Below are 22,583 nucleotides of genomic sequence, written 5' to 3'. Positions count from 1 at the left end.
CAATCATCTCCACTGTTTTGAGCGTGTTGAGCTCCAGGTTGTTAAGACTGCACCAGACAGCCAGCTACTCAACCTCCAGTCTGTAAGCAGACTCGTCACTGTCCTGAATGAGACCGATAAGTATGGTGTCGTCTGCAAACTTCAGAAGCTTGACAGAGGGGTCTTTAGATGTGCAGTCGTTGGTGTAGAGGGAGAATAGCAGTGGGGAGAGAACACAGCCCTGAGGAGCTCCAGTGCTGACCGTACGGGTGCTGGATGTGTATTTTCCCAGCCTCACTAGCTGCTGCCTGTCTGTCAGGAAGCTGGTGATCCAATGACAGACGGAGATGGGCATGGAGAGCTGAGTTTGTTTGGGCAGGGGGAGGTTTGGAATGATAGTGTTAAAGGCTGAGCTGAAGTCCACTAACTGGATCCTCACATAAGTCCCTGGTCTGTCTAGATTTTGCAGAACATAATGCAGTCCCATGTTGACTGCATCGTCCACAGACCTGTTTGCTCTGTAGGAAAACTGAAGAGGATCCAACAAGGGTCCAGTAATGTCCTTCAGATGGGCCAACATCAGTTTTCAAATGACTTGATGACCACTGACATTAGAGTCACAGGTCTGTAGTCATTTAGTCCTGTAATTTTGGATTTCTTTGGGATGGGGATGATGGTGGAGCGTTTGAAGCATGAAAGAACTTTGCATATCTCCAGTGATCTGTTGGATGGCAGACTGGTGTAACACAATCTGGGCCTGGTGCTTTTTTCCTCTTCTGCTTCCAGAAGACCTGGCACACATCGTCTTCACTGATCTGAACTGTAGGTGTGGAGAGGGGGGTTGCTGGAGGTGTTAATGGTTGTGTGGAGAGGTGTTCAGAGCGGGCGTGGGGTGTTTTTTCAAACCTGCAGTAATACTCATTCAGATCGTCTGCCAGTTGTTGATTCTCCACAGTGCTGGGGGATGGTGTCTTGTAGTTAGTGATCTCTTTCAGACCTTTCCACACTGATGCTGAATTGTTGAAAGTGAACTGAATCCTTAGATTTTCAGAATAATTCCTCCTTGCCACTCTGATGTCCTTTTCCAGTGTGTATTTGGCCTGTTTATACAAAAATTTGTCCCCCTTCCTGTAAGCATCTTCTTTGCCCTGACAGAGCTTTCTGAGTTTTGCAGTGAACCACGGTTTGTTGTTGTTGTAAGTTAGAGGAGTCCTGGTAGGAATGCACATATCTTCACAGAAACTGATATAAGATGTTACAGTCTCTGTGAAATTGTCACAGCTTCAAAAACGCTCCAATCAGTAAGGTCAAAACAGGCTCTTAAATCCTGCTCTGCTTCATTAGTCTATCTTTTAACAGTCCTTAAAACAGGTTTAGCTGATTTCAGTTTCTGCCTGTAGGTCTGTATAAGATGAACCAAAGAGTGATCAGAAAACCTTCCTTCGTCCAATATCAGAAGTGGTTTTGCTTTACTCCCCCTAAGACATTTCAGTAAACTAAGGGTTAAAGTGGGGTCACTGGCTTCACTGGGTGTTTCATAATCCAGCTATTCAGCCGCTAAACACTTTCACTATAAACTCCACGAAGACGAAGCTTCAATTTTTGAAATTTAATCATGACAAGTGTGAAACTACAAAGAAAAGAAAATATGCAAATGTAAAGTTCACAAAGCAGAAAAAAATCAATGTCAAATGAATAAGCATTCATAAGGCAAAAAATAACCAACAATGCAATAAAGTTATAGATTAACACAAACATTTAGGAATGAGAAAATTCCAAATATACTGAAATATAAAGCAACTAGGCACTATATAACAATTTTAGACATCTACTGTATAACTGTCACGGTCGGCCTCTTGGCTCACCACCGGAGGCCGCCAAAAACATACACACCACATGGACTTTATCTTGGACTCCATTTCCCATCATGCTCATTGATTACACTCTCACCTGTTTCCAATACCAGACACTATTTAAGCCACTCTGACCCAGCATTCTGAGCTCAGTATTGTTAGATCTTTCTGCATACAGTGTCAAGCATTTTCCCTGTTTCCAGGTTGTTGGTCCTGCCTTGTCGTGTTCCTGACCATTGCCAGTTGTTCTTATTTTTGACCTTTTTTCCTGTTACCTGGACTTCCCCTTTGCCTTCCCCATTTGGATACTGTGCTGCTGGTATGTGACCTCTGCCTGTCTGACTACTCCTTATTATATTAAAACTGCATTTGGATCCACAAGCTTCTGTCTCAATTTCACCATAACAGAATACTGAGCCACTAGGATCCAGCAGTTTTCACTATGCGCCCCAGTCAAGGTACTCGTTGTGACCCTTTAATGAGACTTTGTGCTATTTTTCAGAAGGGTCGTAAAATCGAGGCCTATGTAGAAGATTTTTTGTTATATAGCCATCTCGTACCCGGAGAGGATTTTTTATTGAAGGACTGTTTCTGGAGTGGACTTGATCTAGATATCAGCTTAAATTTGCCAGGTGAGAACCCAGATTGGACCCTGGCACAGTATATTGATTTTGTCCTACAGTTTTGTGGATCTGCCTTCACTGTGGGTGAGGTCAAGGACATTAAGATCCCTAAATATTTTTTTTGGGGGGTGCAATACCGACAAGCCCCTGTGGCGGCAGAGCTTAGTTGGTTATAGTTCAACACACCCCGTAATGGTGGAAACAGCAGTGCACTCACCTGTAATGGCGACCACAAAGGAGTCAGCTCACAAAATGGCAGTGATACCAGAGCATCATCTAGTCACAGTTATCGATCCAGAGCCTTGCCATATCACAGCTAATCTCCCAGAGTCATGTCATGCCTCAGCTGTCACATCGGAGCCTTTTCACGCCATGATCAACGAATCCAGAGCATCAAGGTCAGTTACTAAGTGTCAGAGACTGATTGCAAGTTTGGAGGATTCACCGCTGATGTCGGCGTACAAGGCGGGGATTCTTAAACCAACGCTCACAAGCCCTTCTGTCCCAGAAATCATGGCTGTGTCTGCAGAGCTCCCCATCATGGGGATCGCTTTGTGGTGTGTCTGGGCTGTGCACTCTGCAGAAAGTTCCAAGAGGGCTACGTGCGCAACAGATTGTCCCGAGATAGCGACGCCCGCTGCAGATAGTCCTGAGATGGCAACGCCTGCAACAGATTCTTCAGAGATGATGGTGAACTCCGCGGAGATTCCCGAAATAGCGGCACTCGCCACAGATGTGTCCGAGATGGCCGCGCTCGCTACAGAGTGTTCCGAGAGGCCAGCGCAAGCAGTGGAGATCCCCAAAGGGGCCGTGCTTGCAGCAGACTGTTCTGAGAAGGGGGCGAATGCTGCAGATTCTCTGGGGTGGTTGGCGCACACGGCAACTCCTTTTGCAGTGGTGAGTTCGATTCGTGAATTATTTGTTTACCCAGCTTCTACTAGAGATTCTGATGATGAACTGCCTGCTCGCTCTGTTGCTATCAATGATTCTAAAGATGAACTGTCTGCTTGTCCAGTCCTGAGCAATGACCTTGATGTTGAAATTTCTGAATGCCCAATGTCCGTTAACCCGGTCCATGCCAAAGAAACTATTTTTGAACCGTCTGTTTGTCCTGTTGCAGTAAAGGAGACTGTACATGAACTCTCGCCCTACTTTGAACCGGTCGTTAGCGAACTTTCAGCCTGGTCTATCACAGAGCTCATTAATGAACTCTCAGCTCTGTCCGTTACGGCCAAGGAGGCTGGTTGTGAAGTTCCTTCCCAAATTATCATCCCCGAACTGTGTGAATCCCTGGTTTCGGCCCTTGGGGCCATAAATGGACTGTCCAGGTTTGATGTTTTTGTGTCTCTCAGGTCTCGGTCGCTGCTGTGGCTTCCTGATCCACCGTGGTCGTCTCTCGCTACGCTCTGGAGGTCTCCAGTCCTGCCTGATCCACCGTGGTGGCTGTCAACTATGCTCTGGTGGTCCTCGGTCCCGTCTGCTCCACCGTGGTGGTCATCTGCTCCACCCTGGTGGGCTCTAGTGTCGTCTGCTCCGCCTTGGTGCCCTGCTCTGCCGGCTTTGCCTCAGTTCCAGGTCTCTTCACTTCCTCATGGACCTGGCCCTCCGTCCCTCCCCCTGTTCCGCCTCCGCTCTGCCCCGCCGCCCTTCTGGATTGTTTTGAGTTTGGAGTGTCTGGAAGCCGCTCCTTGGGGAGGGGCTATGTCACGGTCGGCCTCTTGGCTCACCACATGGAGGCCGCCAAACACATACACACCATGTGGACATTATCTTGGACTCATTGATTACACTCTCACCTGTTTCCAATACCAAACACTATTTAAGCCACTCTGACCCAGCATTCTGGGCTCAGTATTGTTAGATCTTTCTGCATACAGTGTCAAGCATTTTCCCTGTTTCCAGGTTGTTGGTCCTGCCTTGTCGTGTTCCTGACCATTGCCAGTTGTTCTTGTTTTTGACCTTTTTTCCTGTTACCTGGACTTCCCGTTTGCCTTGCCCATTTGGATACTGTGCTGCTGGTATGTGACCTCTGCCTGTCTGACTACTCCTTATTATATTAAAACTGCATTTGGATCCACAAGCTTCTGTCTCAATTTCACCATAACAATAACATACACAAAATACAAATAAATATTACAACGTCACATCATGATCAAACAGTTACTTACAGACATTACATCTTAATGGGCTGTGAAAGGAAAGATGGACATGTTTCTAGCATTTGTAAAACTGCATTTTTTCATCTTAAAAATATATCTAAATTACGACCGATGCTCTCAATGTCAAATGCAGAAACATTAATTAATGCATCCATGACCTTGAGGCTAGATTATTGTAATGCTTTATTGGGTGGTTGCTCTGCACATTTTTCAAAACAGTCTTAACATCTAAACTGTGAGTGCAAATATCACAACTGTTTGCTGGAACTTCAGAACTTTATTGCATGTCTGCAAAATGCAGTTACTCCCCCAAAACATTTAATTCATGCTTCAAAGCCTAGTTATTGTGTCAGTAATTTGGCCAAGGCCACCAAAATATAAAGTATTTTTGTCATCGTGTGAGCCACACTGGTCAAAATGTTTAGTTGTTTTTTTCACCATGACATTCAACCATGGAAATTAAAGTTTTATAAAAAAAAATCTGATATTTGTTGAGAAAAGTAAAAAAAAAAAGTATATGAACATTTGTATTTATACAGTACATTTATTTTTGTACGAATGTATTACATGTAAAGTAGTGTGAAGTGTAACAGTGCACTCTGTTACATTAGTATTACCTGATGGCAACAGTTTGGATGACAGTTACTGTACTGAAATGCAGAAGGTTGCACTTATGTGTGCCATATTTCCTTTCAAAAGTACAAATTTACACATTACTGTATGTGAGATATTGATTGAAAGAGATTGTTTCAAAATGTTTGAATTATTGAGGATATGGTCGATTTCCCAATTTTTAGCTGCACCCTTCAGCCATTGTAAGGCCATGATTGACAACATTATTTCATCTGATATGCACCTCTGTCCTTGGCCTCTTCTTCCTCTTCCTCTGTTTTGCCTCTGTACACTTCCATGCATCCTTACACCTCTTCTTCCTCTCGGCTGTTGTCCCTGATTGTTTTCTGGATGTTCATCCATCGTCAGAATTTGTAACTTTTGTGTTGTCCTCTGTCTATATATGCTTTCCAATTGAAGGGTCATGAAATGCACCTTTGAGCTATTTCAGAGAATTGGTTGATCTATATTCTCTTCATTAGTGAGAGTCAAGATTCACTTCCACAATTCATGGTAAATTTACAAAACGTCTAATAGAGATGTGTAGAAAATATTCTTGACAGTTTATGACAACTAGATCAACCATTTTGCATTTAATGACTTATACGATTAACTAATGACAAGATGTTTTGAGGGGTAAGACAAAAGCACAAAGAACTATATAATACATTTTGAGCAACATGACAATAGCAACTGATAATGTAGGAAAGAGCAGACAAATGTACATAATCAGTTGAATGAATGTACCAAAGCAATCGCAACTTGTTCAAAAGAATGAGAAACTGCTTTTATGATGTGCACAAGTGACTAGATAATGTGGAGGTTGAACAAGTAGTTTTGAAAATTTAATTTCTGTTCTGAGAAATGCACCAAAGCAACTGAGAAAAACTGTAAATGCGCTGTTATATTTTTAATAGATTGTAGGAAGAGTAGCAAAAACACTGTTTTTCATTTACTGCAATATGGATGACAGGCACATTCATGGAAAATGACAAATGAGACATTGTCAGAATCGGCAAAACCCAGGGAACAAAACTCCATAAAAATGACACATTTTGGACAACATTGTCAAAAGTTATAAGCATTTTTGCAAGAATCGTTATAACTCTGGAACATCTCCGGGACGTTGTGTTCATGATCCCTACTGATTGTTGTGCAGATATTAGATTAGATTAGATTAGATTCAACTTTATTGTCATTGCACATGTAAGGTACAGGGCAACGAAATGCAGTTAGCATCTAACCAGAAGTGCAATAAGCAGAGGTACAGGATATACAGTGCCTACAATATGTTACATATGTACAGAATATACAGATAAGGCAGTAGTACTATGGACATAATTTACAAATTTTTAAATACTATCAGTATGATATACAGATGGGTGCTATGAACATACTATACAGATGGATTGTACAGTAAATGTATGTACACTATGAGCAAAAACTATGAAAATAATTACAAATGGATATGAATAAGCTATACATTAAGATATATAAATACTAGTGCAATGAACTTTGAAAGTGCATATAAATAAAAATTTCCAGTGCATAGTACTCGGTGTGTGGATGTTTTTTTTGTTTTGTTTTTTTACCGATTTAATGATGGGGAGGGGTGAAGAGTTTGTGGTGGTGTGTGAGGGGGGTATCATTGGGCAGAGTTTAGTAGGGAAACAGCTGTAGGGAAAAAGCTGTTCCTGAGTCTGCTTGTCCTTGATCGGAGGCTCCTGAAGCGCCTCCCAGAGGGCAGTAAGTTAAACAGTCTATGGTCAGGGTGAGAGGAGGCCTTAAGAATGCCGCGAGCTCGATGGAAACAGCGTTTTCTCTGGACGTCCTCAATGGCAGGAAGTGGTGTCCCTGTGATGCGTTGGGCGGTTTTCACCACCCTCTGCAGTGCCTTGCGGTCAGCAACTGTGCAGTTCCCATACCAGACTGTGATGCAGTTGGTCAGGATGCTTTCAATCGCACACCGGTAGAAGTTCACCAGGATGGTTGGAGACAGGTGGTTCTTCTTCAGTGTCCTAAGGAAGAAGAGGCGTTGGTGAGCCTTCTTGACTAGGCTGGATGTGTTGGTGGTCCAGGTCAGGTCCTCCGAGATGTGGGTTCCCAGGAACTTGAAGCTGGAGACACGTTCAACAACCATCCCGTTAATGTGGATGGGGTCATGCGTTCCACTTTTCTTGTCTTGCTGGTGTTGAGGAGCAGGTTATTGTCAGCGCACCATGCAGCCAGGTGCTGTACCTCCTCCCTGTAGGCAGTCTCATCGTTGTCTCTGATGAGGCCAATCACTGTGGTGTCGTCAGCAAACTTGATGATGGAGTTGGATCCATGCATAGGCCTGCAGTCATGGGTGTAGAGGGAGTAGAGGAATGGGCTCAGCACACAGCCCTGTGGTACGCCGGTGTTGAGTGTGATGGTGGTGGAGCAGGTGTGGCCTGACCTAACATGCTGAGGTCTGTTGGTCAGAAAGTCCATAATCCAGCTGCAGAGGGAGGTGTTAACACCCAAGTCACCAAGTTTAGTGATCAGCTAGGAGGGAATGACGGTGTTGAATGCTGAGCTGAAATCAACAAACAACATCCGTGCATATGTGTTGTTATTATCCAGGTGTGTGAGTACCGAGTGCAGTACTGTGCATACTGCATCCTCAGTGCTCCTATTGCTACGGTAGGCAAATTGGTGTGGGTCCAGTGTGGGTGGGAGGCAGTTCTTGAGGTGTGCCAGGACCAGTCGCTCAAAGCACTTCATTACAATGGGTGTGAGTGCTACGGGGCGGTATTCAGTCATTCAGGCACGTCGGGGAGGAGTGTTTCGGCACTGGCACAATGGATGTGGACTTAAAGCATGTTGGCACAGTTGCTTGGGTGAGGGACAGGTTGAAAATGTCTGTGAAGACCTCTGCGAGCTGCTCTGCACATATCCTGAGCACACGTCCAGGAATGCCGTCAGGGCCAACGGCCTTGAATGCATTGATCCGGCTCAATGCTGTGCAGACATCTGTGGAGGTGAGTTTGAGGGTCTGATGGTCTCCTGGGAGTGTGATCTTGGTGGCTGTCTCCTTGTTGTTATTCTCAAAGCGAGCATAAAAGTCATTTAGCTCATCAAGGAAGGAGACGTCTGTGACCGTTGGAGTGGAGTTGCATGGCTTGTAGTCACTGATGACCTGGATGCCCTGCCACATGCGCCGGGGGTCAGAGTTGGAAAAATGCTCCTCTACCTTTAGCTTGTAGCAGTGCTTGGCCTTCTTGATGCCCCTCTTCAGGTTAGCCCTGGATATGCTGTAGGCCTGAGCGTCATCTGATCTGAAAGCAGTGTTGCGGGCTTTCAGCAGGAGCCGCACTTCCTTGTTCATCCATGGCTTCTGATTAGGGTACGTTGTGATCTGTTTCTCTGTTGTAACACTGTCAATGGAGGTATTGATGTAATCCAGTACAGAGGTGGTATAGATGTCAATGTCCGTGTGAGAGCCACTGGCAGCCTGAGAAGCAAACATACTCCAGTCCGTGTGTTGAAACTTGTCCTGAAGTACAGACTCTGCTCCCATTGGCCACACTTTGATGGTCTTCACTGATGGCTTCACACGGTTGATGAGGGGTGAATACTTGGGGGTGAGAAACAAAGAAAGGTGATCAGACTGTCCCAGGTGGGGGAGGGGAGTCGCGATGTAAGCTCCTGCGATGTTTGTGTAAACATGATCCAAATTTTTTTCTCCTCTAGTGTGGCAGGAGACATGCTGATGGAATTTGGGGAGCACTGTCTTTAAGTTGGAGTGATTAAAATCACCCGCAACAATAAATGCAGCTTCCGGGTGTACAGTCTGTTGTTTACTAATGGCTGCATGCAGTTCGTTCATAGCAAGCTTGGCATTAGCATCCGGGGGAATATAGGCTGCAGTTATGATGGTGAAAGTGAACTCCCGTGGCAGATAGAAAGGTCTACACTTAACCATGAGAAACTCTAGGTTAGGTGAGCAGTGTTTTCCAACAATGTCAGAGTTCGTACACCAAGCTTTGTTTACATAAATGCACAATCCTCCACCTCTGGTCTTGCCGGAGTCATCTGCCGTTCTATCTGCTCGGAGCGTGTAGCGTCCGGTTAGATCAATAGCATTATTTGGTATGTCGCTATGTAGCCATGTTTCAGTGAAAACCATGACATTGCAGTCCAAAAGTTTCTTACTATGGGTGATGCGAAGTCGTATTTCATCCATTTTGTTCACCAATGACCGCACATTAGCGAGGAAAATGCTGGGTAAAGAGAGCCGTTGCGGTGTTAGCTTTAGCTTAGCTCTTAGTCCTCCGCGCTTCCCCCGCCTTTGTTTACGATCTCGGCGCCGCCTGTGAGCACTTCCGCCCGGCCGAGCAGAGTGCGTAGCCTCGGGTGTTCTGGAGATCTCCGGGATGAGTCGATGATTGGTTATAAAACTGTTGGAAAAGTGCAGACCGATATCCAAAAGCTTCTGTCGGGTGTATGATGTTAAGGCAAAGCTGTTCAGTGAGAACAGACCCGAGATGAGCAGGAAAAATACTGCAAAATTGCAAATACTGGAGAGACGCTGAGCCTCGCGATGTGTTCGCGCCGCCATCTTGTCACGTGATGCAAAACTAGATATATCCAATGGTTCAAAAGATATTGCAATTCATGACTAATTTCAGAATGGCGGACACATGATTCAGCCAATCCTGGCAAAATTGATATCCTCATCAATTTGGCATGACCCAAGGAATCCATAGACACAAAGAAAAATTTTCTGACTGACTGTTCAAAAGTTATAAGCGAAAATGTGAATTTTTAGTATCTCACGACCAGAGGTGGGTAGAGAACCCAAAAACTGTACTCAAGTAAAAGTAAAAGTACTTCTAGAAATATTTACTCAAGTAAAAGTAAAAGTAATAGTCTGAATAGTTACTTGAGTAAGAGTAAAAAGTATCGGATAAAAAAACTACTCAAGTAGTTAGTTACTAGTTACTTTGGATCATATAGGTACTGAATAGTCTGTTTTTATTTAGATATATAGATTACATTTATGTAATGTGTATGTGTATACACACACACACACACACAGACACACACACACTGCCGTTCAAAAAAAAAAAAAAATTTATATATATATATATATATATATATTAATGTAATTTATTTCAGTGATGCAAATCAGAATTTTCATCAGCCTTTACCCCAGTCTTCAGAGTCACATAATCCTTCAGAAATCATGTTGATTTATTATCAATGCTGCTCTTTTTAGCTTTCTATTCATCAAAGAATACTGAACAAAATCTCACAGGTTCCCAAAAATATTAAGCAGCAAAACTGTTTCCAACACTGGTAATAAATCGATATATTATAATGATTTCTGAAGGATCATATAACTCCGAAAACTGGAATAACAGCTGATGAAAATTCTGATTTGCATCACTGAATTAAATTATATTTTAAAGTAAATTAATTATGTATTATCCTATAACCTCTGACACTGAAACCTCTGAAAACGCCTCACATGACTACTCTGAACATAACAAAACAAATGCATATTGACGGATCTTCTGTTCTGCAAAATGTAAACAAATGTAGCCTATATTTTTGCAAGCGTAAATATTGTAAAAATATGAATATTAATTGTGTCTAGAACAGGCCGCGCGCCGCTGCGCAGAGCTAACGCGGGTTCTGTGGGTGTTCATTTCATACTCTGTGACAGCTTATTTAATGTATAAATTATACATTGTATTTAATGTAAGGTACATGTACAACAAACTGGTAATGTCATAGTGGTATCGTGGCCTATACCTGTGGAACAGTAGACAGCACACGCGGTGTTCATCTAATAAAAGATCTTTATATAGCTCTAGCAAACAAGCCTTAACAGATTTGCTTTCAACTGACTGTAGATCCAAAGCCACGTCTTCATCGCTCTTGATGTTCTTAAACTCTCTGTTATCTGAGTGAGAACCGCTTCAGAGACTCAGCGCGTGCGGCAGGAACTGAACGAATCATTAAAACTGATTTGCGAACCGATTCACTGGTTTGCCAACTGGTTTGATAAAGCCTTTAAACAGAATCGACTCAAAAGAATGAATCATTCGCGAATGGGCATCGTTCATTGCCCAGAGAAAAGTAGACGGCGCGTTTGGAATAAACCGAAGCATTTTTAACTTGTATTGCATTAAGATACAGTAACGAGAGGAGAGTCGCCCACAGTAACGAAGTAAAAGTACCGTTTTTTCTCTAAAAATATACTTGAGCAAGAGTAAAAGTACCCATTTTAAAATATACTCTAAAAGTATTAGTTACCCAAAAAATGTACTCAAGTAAATGTAACGAAGTAAATGTAACTCGTTACTACCCACCTCTGCTCACGACCCATAGGGGCGCTATTCCCAACTTTGGCATGGACCCTCAGATCATGGTGTTGACGAAGTGTACCAAATTTAGTTTTGATTGATCAAAGTTTGGCAGAGATACAGCCTCTGAACCAAGTTTGGGTCAACCTCGTTACGTTCACAAAATCATAACTTTTTTTTTTCACTAGAAGTTAAAAAATTGTTTAGTCATTTCTGTTCAGTTCAGTCCAAAGATCGTCTGAGACAATTTTGTGAAGAATTGGATGAATTTTGAAGGAGTAGTAGCGACAAGACCAATTACTGTACTTTTCAAAATGGCCGCTACTGCAATGGGTGGAGTCTTACTGTAAGCTATTGAATGTGATCAGCATGAAGAGAGTAATCAGGTGTACTAAGTTTAATTTTTCTAGAATTAGGGGTTCAGGAGTCATTACCATTTCAATGTTGAATTTTTGAACTGGTGGTGGTGCTATAGAGTTGGTTCTAGAGACCCCAAAGTTGGTCGGATCACCATTCATGCCATCACTACAAGTGTGCCAAATTTCATAATTTTCCTATGTTCCCTTCATAGGGCTGCCATAGACTCCCATGGGCCAAAAATAATATAATATAAAAAATATAATATAATATAAAACATAGAGATACAATAGGGGCTACAGCCCTTAGGGCTTGGCCCATAATAATAATAATAAAAGACAGATACAATAGGGGCTACAGCCCATTCTGGGTTTGGCCCCTAAAAACATACAGATACAATAGGGGCTACAGCCACTTTGGGGCTTGGCCCCTAATATAGAAAACATGCAGATACAATAGGGGGGCTACAACCCATTCTGGGTTGGCCCCTAATAAAAACATACAGATACGATAGGGGCTAGGCCCCTAAATACTGTACTTTTTACTAATGCATTTGGGGAAGGATATAAATATATTTCTGTCAGGACCACTATCGTCAAAATGATAGATACTTTGCATGAAGTTTGGTTTGGTGGTATGGCTCTGTTCTGGGCAAAAAACTCCCTTCCCATTCATGCAGCCTGTCATGAATGAACAGGGAGAGTAGCAATAATCATAACCCCGCAAGGGTTAACAGAACAGAACAAAGCTTATATCATTAATTTACTTAATTATATTTAAGTGTAACATTGTTCAAGAAAGAAGTCTGATTCAGCAAGGAATATTATGTTGTGTTACATAGTTTAAGTAATTCAAAGTATTCTAAAGTATTTAGATTGTTATTAAACCACTCCTTTCCAGAAGAATAATATGTATGTGCTATTTTACTTATGCAGCGTACATCATATGAATGATATTTTGAAAAAAATAAAAGTGCACCTACAAGACTAGTACCCTAAGTAATTCTTATTTGATTATTTGAGCCTTATAGTCGTATAATTGTGTCATAAATGTGGTTGTAATAGTATAATCATTGTGTTTGAAATTATATATATAATATATTCAGGAGTTGTAGTTTGTCTTGTTTTCACATATTTGACATACGGAACTTTTTGCATAAAATTTAAGAGGTGAGAATGTTATAAATGGAACAATTTTAGAAGAATACATCAGTAAAGAAAGAGCACATGAGAATGCAGGCATAGTGACAGACAGCAGGAAGTGTGAGTGTCTGAGCATCAGCTGTTCCTGTTCAGGTAAGACACTGACAAATGCACCATCCACTCAACAGTTCTACTAAAATAATGACCATGGAGAAATGGCAATCAATGTCACAAAACAGCCCTAAGGACAGTTACTGACAGGTCTTCATCTGTGAGCTTACAGGAATACAGTAATAGGCTCGGTGAGGAATCATCACCATTTTTGCCAACCTGCAACTTCAAGCATTTCTTATGTCATTTACAAAGGTAGAACAGACCAGTAATTTTAATTTTAAGTACTGAGGTCATTTTATACTACAGAAGAGTCAGCAAATGATCTATAACAAACACAACATTAAGAATCATACCTGTATAGTAGCATGTAATGTCCTAAGTAAATCCAACATTTTCACATTTGTTGTGTCATTATAGCAATAAAATAAAGATTACCACATTCGGTAACATGTCATGGTGCACACAGCAGGGAGGAGCGAGGAACACGGAGACGAGGATGAAACTCAAATGAACAGTCTTTAATATAGACATCAGGGCAAGACAAGGCAGGGCTGACACACAGTAACACTGGGGAGTAACGAGTAGACCAGATGAAAACTAACTGAACAGACAGGAACTAAATACACAGGATAATCATAGATAATTAGACAAACACAGCTGGACAGGAAACAAACCCATTAAGGACAGAAGAGGGAAACACATGACTCACACGACACATGAATGACTTAACTCCCCCCTCCAGGAAGGTGCGTCCCGCGCCGTAACAGTACCACCGGAGAGGGGGGGTGGGCGCTCTGGGGGCCTCTCAGGACACACACGGACAGGCTTACAGGACAGGGGCCTCCAGAGCGGAACAGACAGATCGGAGGCCACGGCGGAGCTGGGAGCTCTGGAGGCCATGGCGGTGCAGGGATCTCCGGAGGCCATGGCGGAGCATGGAGCTCAGGAGGCCATGGTGGTGCAGGGAGCTCAGGAGGCCATGGCAGGTGGTCCTTGTGGCCGTGGCCTCATTCCACTTGGCCCAGTCACTACAGCCAGAACCCTTCTACCACCCCCCGAAAAATCCATGGGGCAGCTACGGGGTATCAGGAACCCTCCGGGGCTAGACAAACAGGAACAGGACTGCCCACAGGAACAGGAAGCCCTCCTTGGGCTAAGCTCGGAAGCTGAGGCTTCATCTGGGCATGACAAGGAGTCAGGGGCCCTCACTAGGGATGGGTATCGTTAAGGTTTTAACGGTATTACTACTCTTATCGATACTGCTTATCGATCCGGTACTTTAACGGTATTCTTATCGGTACTTTTTGTTTTACTTTGTTTCTTTGTTCATATTCTTACAGTATCTTATCTTATGTATATAAAACACTAAAAATGCCTGCACTTCATCAATTTGTAAATGCACCAGTGTGCAGGTATTTTTAGTGTTTTATATACATAAGATAAGATACAGTAACAACATGAACAAAGAAACAAAGTAAAACAAACTGACAAATACAATAAAACAAACACACAAACGAAATGAAATAAAAAGTGCTTTCATTTTTCCATGAAGGTCTACTAATATTAATGTTCAGGTAGTTACAAAAGTAATCAAATGTAAATGAGCACTGCATAGATTTCACTGTATGTACTGATAGATTTATGCTTATTAAAGCTATAACGTTGTTCAGATTAAGAGCTGTGGGTGATTTTCTCTTTGCATTTTGTTCTTTGATTAACATTTATGGCTCAAGCTCCAGTCTGACACTTTAAGACAATATACTGACACGCATCGGATTTTCTCCCAACTGTTCTCGTCCACTTAAAACATAAAAGTGAAGACTCTCATAACCGGCCATTTTGACACATTGTGTGTGTATTTTTTGGCATATTTTTGTGTGTTATTTCGACGCGCCCGAAGCTCAAAGTGTGCTTGTCCGTTTTGGAGCACGCCGCCGCGCAGGCACACGCGTACACACACATTTCAGCCTGGGGAACAGCAGATTGTACTTTCAACGTTTTACTATCAAATATGTCCTGCAATGTAGCAACAGTAAAGACGGCATTTTATAACAATCACTGATTGAGCTGATTCAGATGTTAAGTTTTGATTCGGAGGAACGAATCCGCGCCGCTATGAAGGGAAGGGAGTTGTGCTAGAAGAAATGCGGCTATAATCCTTGGAAGCCAAAATCGAAAAAAAAAAAAAATACTTAGCTTAATATAACAGCCACAGGCCTAAAGTCTGAGCAGATGTTTGAATAGTTGGTTCTCTCTTCTATCATAACTAAACAGGACTTTCATGTTGCGTGTGCTGAAGCTCCGCGTGAGCGCGATCTGGCTTCTGAATTGCGCATAGCAAAAATGCATCATAGACAAATGTTTGAATATTATTGCACATAAAAACAGCTGGCGACATATATATATATATATATATATATATAGAGAGAGAGAGAGAGAGAGAGAGAGAGAGAGCGAGAGAGAAAGAGAGAAACAATAAATGTATGTGTGTTTTCTTAATTTCTCCAATACCGACAGAAGTACCGATAACGTCAGAGCTTATCGATACTCCGGTCTTTCATAATTTAGCCCCGAGACCGATTTAATACCGAGTTTCGGTACCCATCCCTAGCCCTCACAGGGTCCCTCAGCAACCGCTTCCACTTCCGCCACAGGAGAGGCCCCCGACGAGTCTCCATGTACCGACGAGACAAGACAAGTTGGGTTAAAACTGTTCCTGTGGACACGACAAGACTTAAAATCCATGACTCTGGGGACATGGCACTGCACTCCTAGCTGTGATGTGGACTGGATCCATGGGACCTGGGCTGGAGTCAGCGGCGGCCGGTGGGCTTGCCACAGGAGCTGCTACGGGCTTTAGGGGCTCGCGGCGATAGCACCGAACTCCCACGCTTTGATGTCGCAGGCTAGGGCGGAAGGATGAGCAGCGACTTCCATGCCGCGGGGGACAAAACAAAAAGGAACAAATAAAAACTTTAAAAAAACTAACAAAACAAAATGAGGTGAGTGGGTGCCGCTTACAGTTAGGTCTGGTCTTCTGTCATGGTGCACACAGCAGGGAGGAACGAGGAACATGGAGACGAGGATGAAACTCAAATTAACAGTCTTTAACGTAGACATCAGGGCAAGACAAGGCAGGCTGACACACAGGAACACCGGGGAGTGTAACTAGTAGACCAGACGAAAACTAACTGAACAGACAGGAACTAAATATACAGGATAATCATAAGGGCCTTTCACACTGCTTTAGTTCCAGAACTATAAGTACAGCACTAAAGTACTGGGATGATTTTGCGCAAACTATTTCCCAGTATCATTTAAAGGGTTGCATTCGCACCAACAGTGGATACTAGGAAGTGACGTAAGCCGGTCGACAGGGACGTCACTTGTACGTGGCGTTCAACAACGTAAACAAAGAAGAACAACGTTAACAACAGGAGGATGGAGGATGCTGTGATCGGAGCTGTGTTTTTGTTGTGTCTTGTGGGTTTCACAATAATGGACATGGAATTTCGCCGTATACATCAAGCGATTGAAAGAACGGAAACGACGACTAAGAATCTCCAACAACAACTTGCAGTGCTACATTTCACTGAGGCTGATAGAAGCACAGAACGCCATAGACGAAGTCTTCAGGTAAATGATGTTTATAAATGCTCTCAGTATGATACAATGTTTACACAGTGTTTTAAATCATGGCGGGTGAGGGCGTTTTCGTACGCGTTTAGCCAATCAGCGTACACTTACATCACGGATAGTTCCTAGATAGACCCTATTCTAAAGTAGGAGCTAATTTAGTTCCTCCAAACAGAGTTTCTGGAACTAAAACCGCTCCTAGTTCCCGCGGTGCGAACACGCCAAAAAGTGGGTAGTTCCACAATTAGTTTGGGTACTATGAAAAGGTTCCTGCGACGCGAAAGGCCCTATAGATAATTAGAAAAACACAGCTGGACAGGAATTAACTAATAATGACACTAAACAAGTACAGGAAATAAACCAAATAATGACACAAGAGGGAAATGTATGACTCACACGACACATGACTGACATAACACTTCTTTTAAGGAAAAATTCGAACTATTAACTTGATTGCTTATTAGGATGCATATTACAAGCATATTGGCTGTTTATTAGTACTTAAGAAGCACATATGAATGTCTTATTCTGCATGACCATATTTTAGATCCCTTAATCCACCCCACACCTAAACTTAACAACTGCCTTACTAACTATTAATAAGCAGCAAATTAGGAGTTTGTTCCGGGAAAACTCTTGGGTCTTCTGGGCATTAAGTGTAGTTTTTAAAATATATTTGGGCCATTCCACCGAATGGGTGTCATTTGCTTTCAAAACTCTTCTAAAAAAAAAAAAAACTTTTTTTTTTTTTTTTTAAAACAACAGTAAGTACATATTTTTTGGGGGAAAACCAGATTAATAAAAGCACTACACAAAACACATTTTTTGTGTACATTTGAGTGCATGTCAGATTAAAATACCCAGTCCTTAAAATCACATTACTTAATCTTTGCCTTGTCATCTGTTTGTTTGCTTTATACTCCATGAGACATACTAAACAACATACTTCATACAACATACTAAATACTCAATGTTGTTCTCTGTTTGCCTGTCGATGAAGTTCTCATGTTTGACAGGCCAATATCAGAAAATATCTGAGTATATGAGTGTTTTATTTACACTTTTAAATTCAGAGACTATGCTTATTCAGCTTTACTCAAATTGCACTGCGGGAGCTGATGCTTATGTCTTGTGCTAATGATTAGAAATGTTGCTTATATGAGCCACAGTACATTTTCCAAACATCTTGTAGACATGGCATGGAGAGCACTTCAGGAATGAAAACATTAGCTGATTTGATTCGATTAGCATTCTCTTTTGAAGAGACAAAGTGAAGCAAAAAGTATTGTCATTTTGAGGTCCATAAGAGACAATGAGAAGGAAAGTGTGGAAAATGAAATAAAAGCAGAGACCATTTTTGAGCACTAAAGCACTAACGATTAAAGGTAAATGCTCACACTGAGATAGTGGCTCTAAATGAATTAGCCAGAGATAACATGTTGTGCTGCATTTGTGGGGTAGTCAATTTTAATTAGAGTTTTGGAGACATCTTTTATCGGACTGCTGGTAACCTTTCTCTCCTCTCTCTCTCTCTTTCTTTCTCTCTCTCTCTCTCTGCTATCTCACATTTGAAATTAAATATGCTTTTTTAATACTTAAGACCAGTGGCGGAACTAGAGTTTTATACATGGGGTGGCCACTGCTACTTTCGGGGGTACACACACACACACACACACACCACACAGTGGAAGGAATTGGGACACTCTGTTTGTGTTTATAAGTGTTGAACATCCAAAATATTTGCAGAAAACAAAGCTGAAGCACCAAGGAGATAAGATACAGTAGCATGTGTCTGTTATGAAGTGCTGCGTTTATTTACAAAAAAAAAAAAAATGTTTTAATTATATAGCAGGCATCAAGCAGACATGTACTTGAAAAATTTAAACAATTTTAGTGCCCATCAATATACAATCTTATCCTAGGAAGATTTAATACAACATAATTCTGCGGTTCTGATGAGAACTGGCAAAATGTTTCACAAACTCATCCATGTTGAGGGAGCGTGCTCTCCTTGACTCAACACTGAGAATTCCGATGTGACTTTACCTGTCATCAGCCATTGTTGTCCTAGGGTGGGTTTTAATCAGTTTTAAAGCTGAGAAGCTTCTCTCACAAGAAGCAGTGCTGACTGGTGTAACAACAGAAATCTTACAAAGTCGAAATAGCTCATGAAAGACCTCTTTATAAGGTTCTAGAAACACAACAAAGTCAAGGAGAGTTGACGGTCTGTCACTTCCACTTTTCTCTCTCCTATCAAGAAGCCGCTTGGTTTGATGAACCTCATGTTTGAGGTCCTCAAAATTTGACTCGTATATCTGAGCAAAGGCAAACAGAGGCTCCCCATTCAAGAATGTTGTACTCTTTGGGTTGAGAGACTGGACCCCTTGCATTATCTCACAATTCTTCTTTGAAAAACGCCTCTGCAGTTCAGCTGTGAGACTGTCAAGTACCTGATAAAATATAGCTTTTTGGAAGCTCTCACCATCACTTTGGTCACTATTTTTATGTCCTACAGTGCTCATCATCAATGAGTCACAAAATCTTAAGCTTGTTTTAGGTTGTCTTTTACACACTGTTTGTACAGTTATTTTGCAGTGCTCTACAATCTCTTCAACCTCTTTCCATAGTTTTCCAAATACATCCTCACTTCTGTAGTTCTGTAATGTGTCTGTAAGGGCACCTACTAGATCCACAGCCCTTGCTAGGTCAGGAGAGATTGATTGGAGTATGTCAGAAAGACATTTAGCATCACCAAGCACTTTACAGAAGGTAACCAAAAGCCCAATGAAATGTACGTCTATCTGAGAAAGAATTCCCCTTGCCTCCACTGATCTATCACCACTCTTTTCATCTCCTATTTCCTGAAGCACTTTCAGAACTGCTTGAAGCCTTTCCCTCAGATTACGGCATGTCATGTATCTGCATGCCCACCTTACATCTGTAAGTCTCTGTAATTCCCTGGGCTGCTGCTGTGGATACAGCTCTTTCTGAACTTCAAGCCACTGGAGTTGAACGTACGAGCCTGATACAAAGTTATAAACCTTCTGCAGGAGAGCAAAAAAGTTAACTGCCTCAGGCACAGATTTAACAGCATCGACAAGAACCAAATTTAAACAATGTGCATTACAGTGCACATAAAATGCGAATCTTGCACTGTTTTTAATCCGCGTAGACACACCAGAATGCTTTCCGCTCATGACGGCTGCACCGTCATAGCCTTGCCCCACAAGATTATTTCTGTAGTCCAGGCCATGTTTTTCAAGGTAATCAATTATAATTTTTGTAAGGCCTGCTGCATCTAAGCTTTCAGCTGACTGAAAGTGTAAAAAACTTTTGTGGATGGCCCCGTTGTAATAGTACCTCACAACTAAAGAGATCTGTTCTTTTTTCTTTAAATCTTTGGTTTCATCTACAATTACACTAAAAACTTCACTGATTATTTCACTTTGTACCATCTCAGCTAACCCCTCAAGAACTTCGTTCTGGATTTGGTGGCTTGTGTACTTAGCATTGCCAAATGCATTAAGCCTTTTCTTAATGAGAGGGTCATGCTTTGCTATTTCTTCCAAGATTGTCAAAAAATTGCCTTTGTTGTCAGAGTCATAAGACTCACGATGACCTCTCTGTGCTATATTTCGAGTGGCAGTTAATAGTAGCACATCGGCAATTGTTTTAATGTAGGTACGGTTTTCCTCCACTTTCTTTTTCCTGTCCTTATTTATGAGATCTTACATCGATGAGTTGCTGTTAACAGCCCTTTTATGCTGATTCCTGGCATACATAGCATTTATATGATGCTCTGTCTTTGAATGGAGCTTAAACCCAGTATCTTTAAACAGCGCTTTTTTCCAGTTACAAAAATCTGACTCGGAAGTGAAGGCAGATTCAGGTGTTTTGGGCAGAGAAAAATGCCTACAGGCAAAACAATAAGCTGAATCTTGATTCACAGAATATTCAAGCCATGAATTGTCCTTATACCAGGAGCTGTTGAAAGCCCTTTTCCTAGTACCACGCTGAGTTCTGGGAAATGTCTTTAAACATGGCTATACTGGACCCTCTTCTCTGGATCTCGAGATGTCTAAAATGCAAAATAAATAATATTATAATAATATAATGTTAAATAATGTGCCAAATCTCTATGTAAATGTATAATTAAGGGATCCACGAGATTAGATACTAACAGCTGCTAACTAAACTGTGTAGTTTAAAGTAAAGGTCTGGCTTACCACTGGGTCCTTTTGGAACAGCGAATCTGGTGCTAGATGCAGTTGGGAGGGGCTCCATGACATCTCCTGGCAGCTCTGGTTCACTGTCTTGCTCAGAACCAGAGGTATCTGTGTCCTCCCTTGATGCATCTATTTATAACACAAGAACCATTCGTGTATAATCACAAAATAAATGCCACAGCCATCAACAACAAGAACACACATGAACCAACATTTTAAAGGTCTACATCTGTATGACCTTCTTCTGCGGAACACAAAAGAAGATATTTTAAAGCATGTTGGTAACCACAGTTTTGGTTCCCATTAACATACATAGTAGAAAGAAAAAAAAACAATGGAAGTCAACAGGAACCCAAAACTATTTGGTTACCAACATGCTTTAAAATATCTTTTTTTGTGTGTGTTCATTTTTGGGTGAACTATCCTTTTAATCTGACAAAATCATCTCAACTTAAATTCCTGAATTCGGTATGTGATTGACTGCCTGTGTCTGGTAGATGCTCTGACCTGTTGCTGGTCCTGAAGTCTGACCACACTGACTCTGACTAGCCTCAGGTAGGGAGCCACACTGATCTGCCTGTTTGTGCTTCTTTAAAAAGAACTCTGCTATCTCTCCCTTTCTTTTCATGTTTAATTGACCCTTTTCAAAAATATGACAAATTGAAAATATGATTCCAATCATATTCATATTCTAATCATCATCCAATTACCAACATTTTTATCTTAACTCTTTCTCACCAGCATAAAAAAAAAAAAAAAAAAAATGTCAGCCACCATTAGCGTTTTTGGTAATTTTCACAATTTCATTACATTTACATTTACATTTATTCATTTAGCTGACGCTTTTATCCAAAGCGACTTACAATTGCTATATATGTCAGAGGTCGCACGCCTCTGGAGCAACTAGGGGTTAAGTGTCTTGCTCAGGGACACATTGGTGTCTCACAGTGGATTCGAACCCGGGTCTCTCACACCAAAGGCATGTGTCTTATCCACTGCGCCATCACCACCCACATTTCATGGCACCCCAGAATGTTTTGTTGCACGAATATCTGAACATATCAAAATAAAGAACAGACCCTGTGCTTCGTGCATCCTTTTTTTATCAACGCTTTTGTTAAAGTTTCATAAAAAGCAACATGAGCAAAAAGCTGAGAAAATCGCATTTTTATCAAAGACTATCTAGATCAGATTCAGAATGATGATCAAAACACAGTAGATCGAGTCCATCAACACCCTACACCCATAAAGTTTCACAGTCCTATAGTGATCGCATTATGATATCGCTTGTTTCTGCTCTTCTTTGCCTGCGTTTTGATCTGGAGGTAACGTTAGCCTACTCATTCAGGAGATGAGGAATAGTCCCCACATTAGCTAGAACATTTGTATACTGTAACGTACCCTGATAGCACACGTACATCTCCGAGACGTGCAAGACGTATTATTTAGGGTGTTTTCTCATCTGCAATATGTCTATAGGACGTTTCCTTTTAGATGTCAAATAGACGTCTATTAGATGTCTTTAAGATGTTTATGATTTAGAATGT

This window comes from Barbus barbus (assembly GCF_936440315.1).
Source record: "Barbus barbus genome assembly, chromosome: 12".
Lineage (NCBI taxonomy): Eukaryota > Metazoa > Chordata > Actinopteri > Cypriniformes > Cyprinidae > Barbus > Barbus barbus.
The sequence above is the reverse complement of the archived record's forward strand: the minus strand, read 5'-3'. Positions refer to the sequence as shown.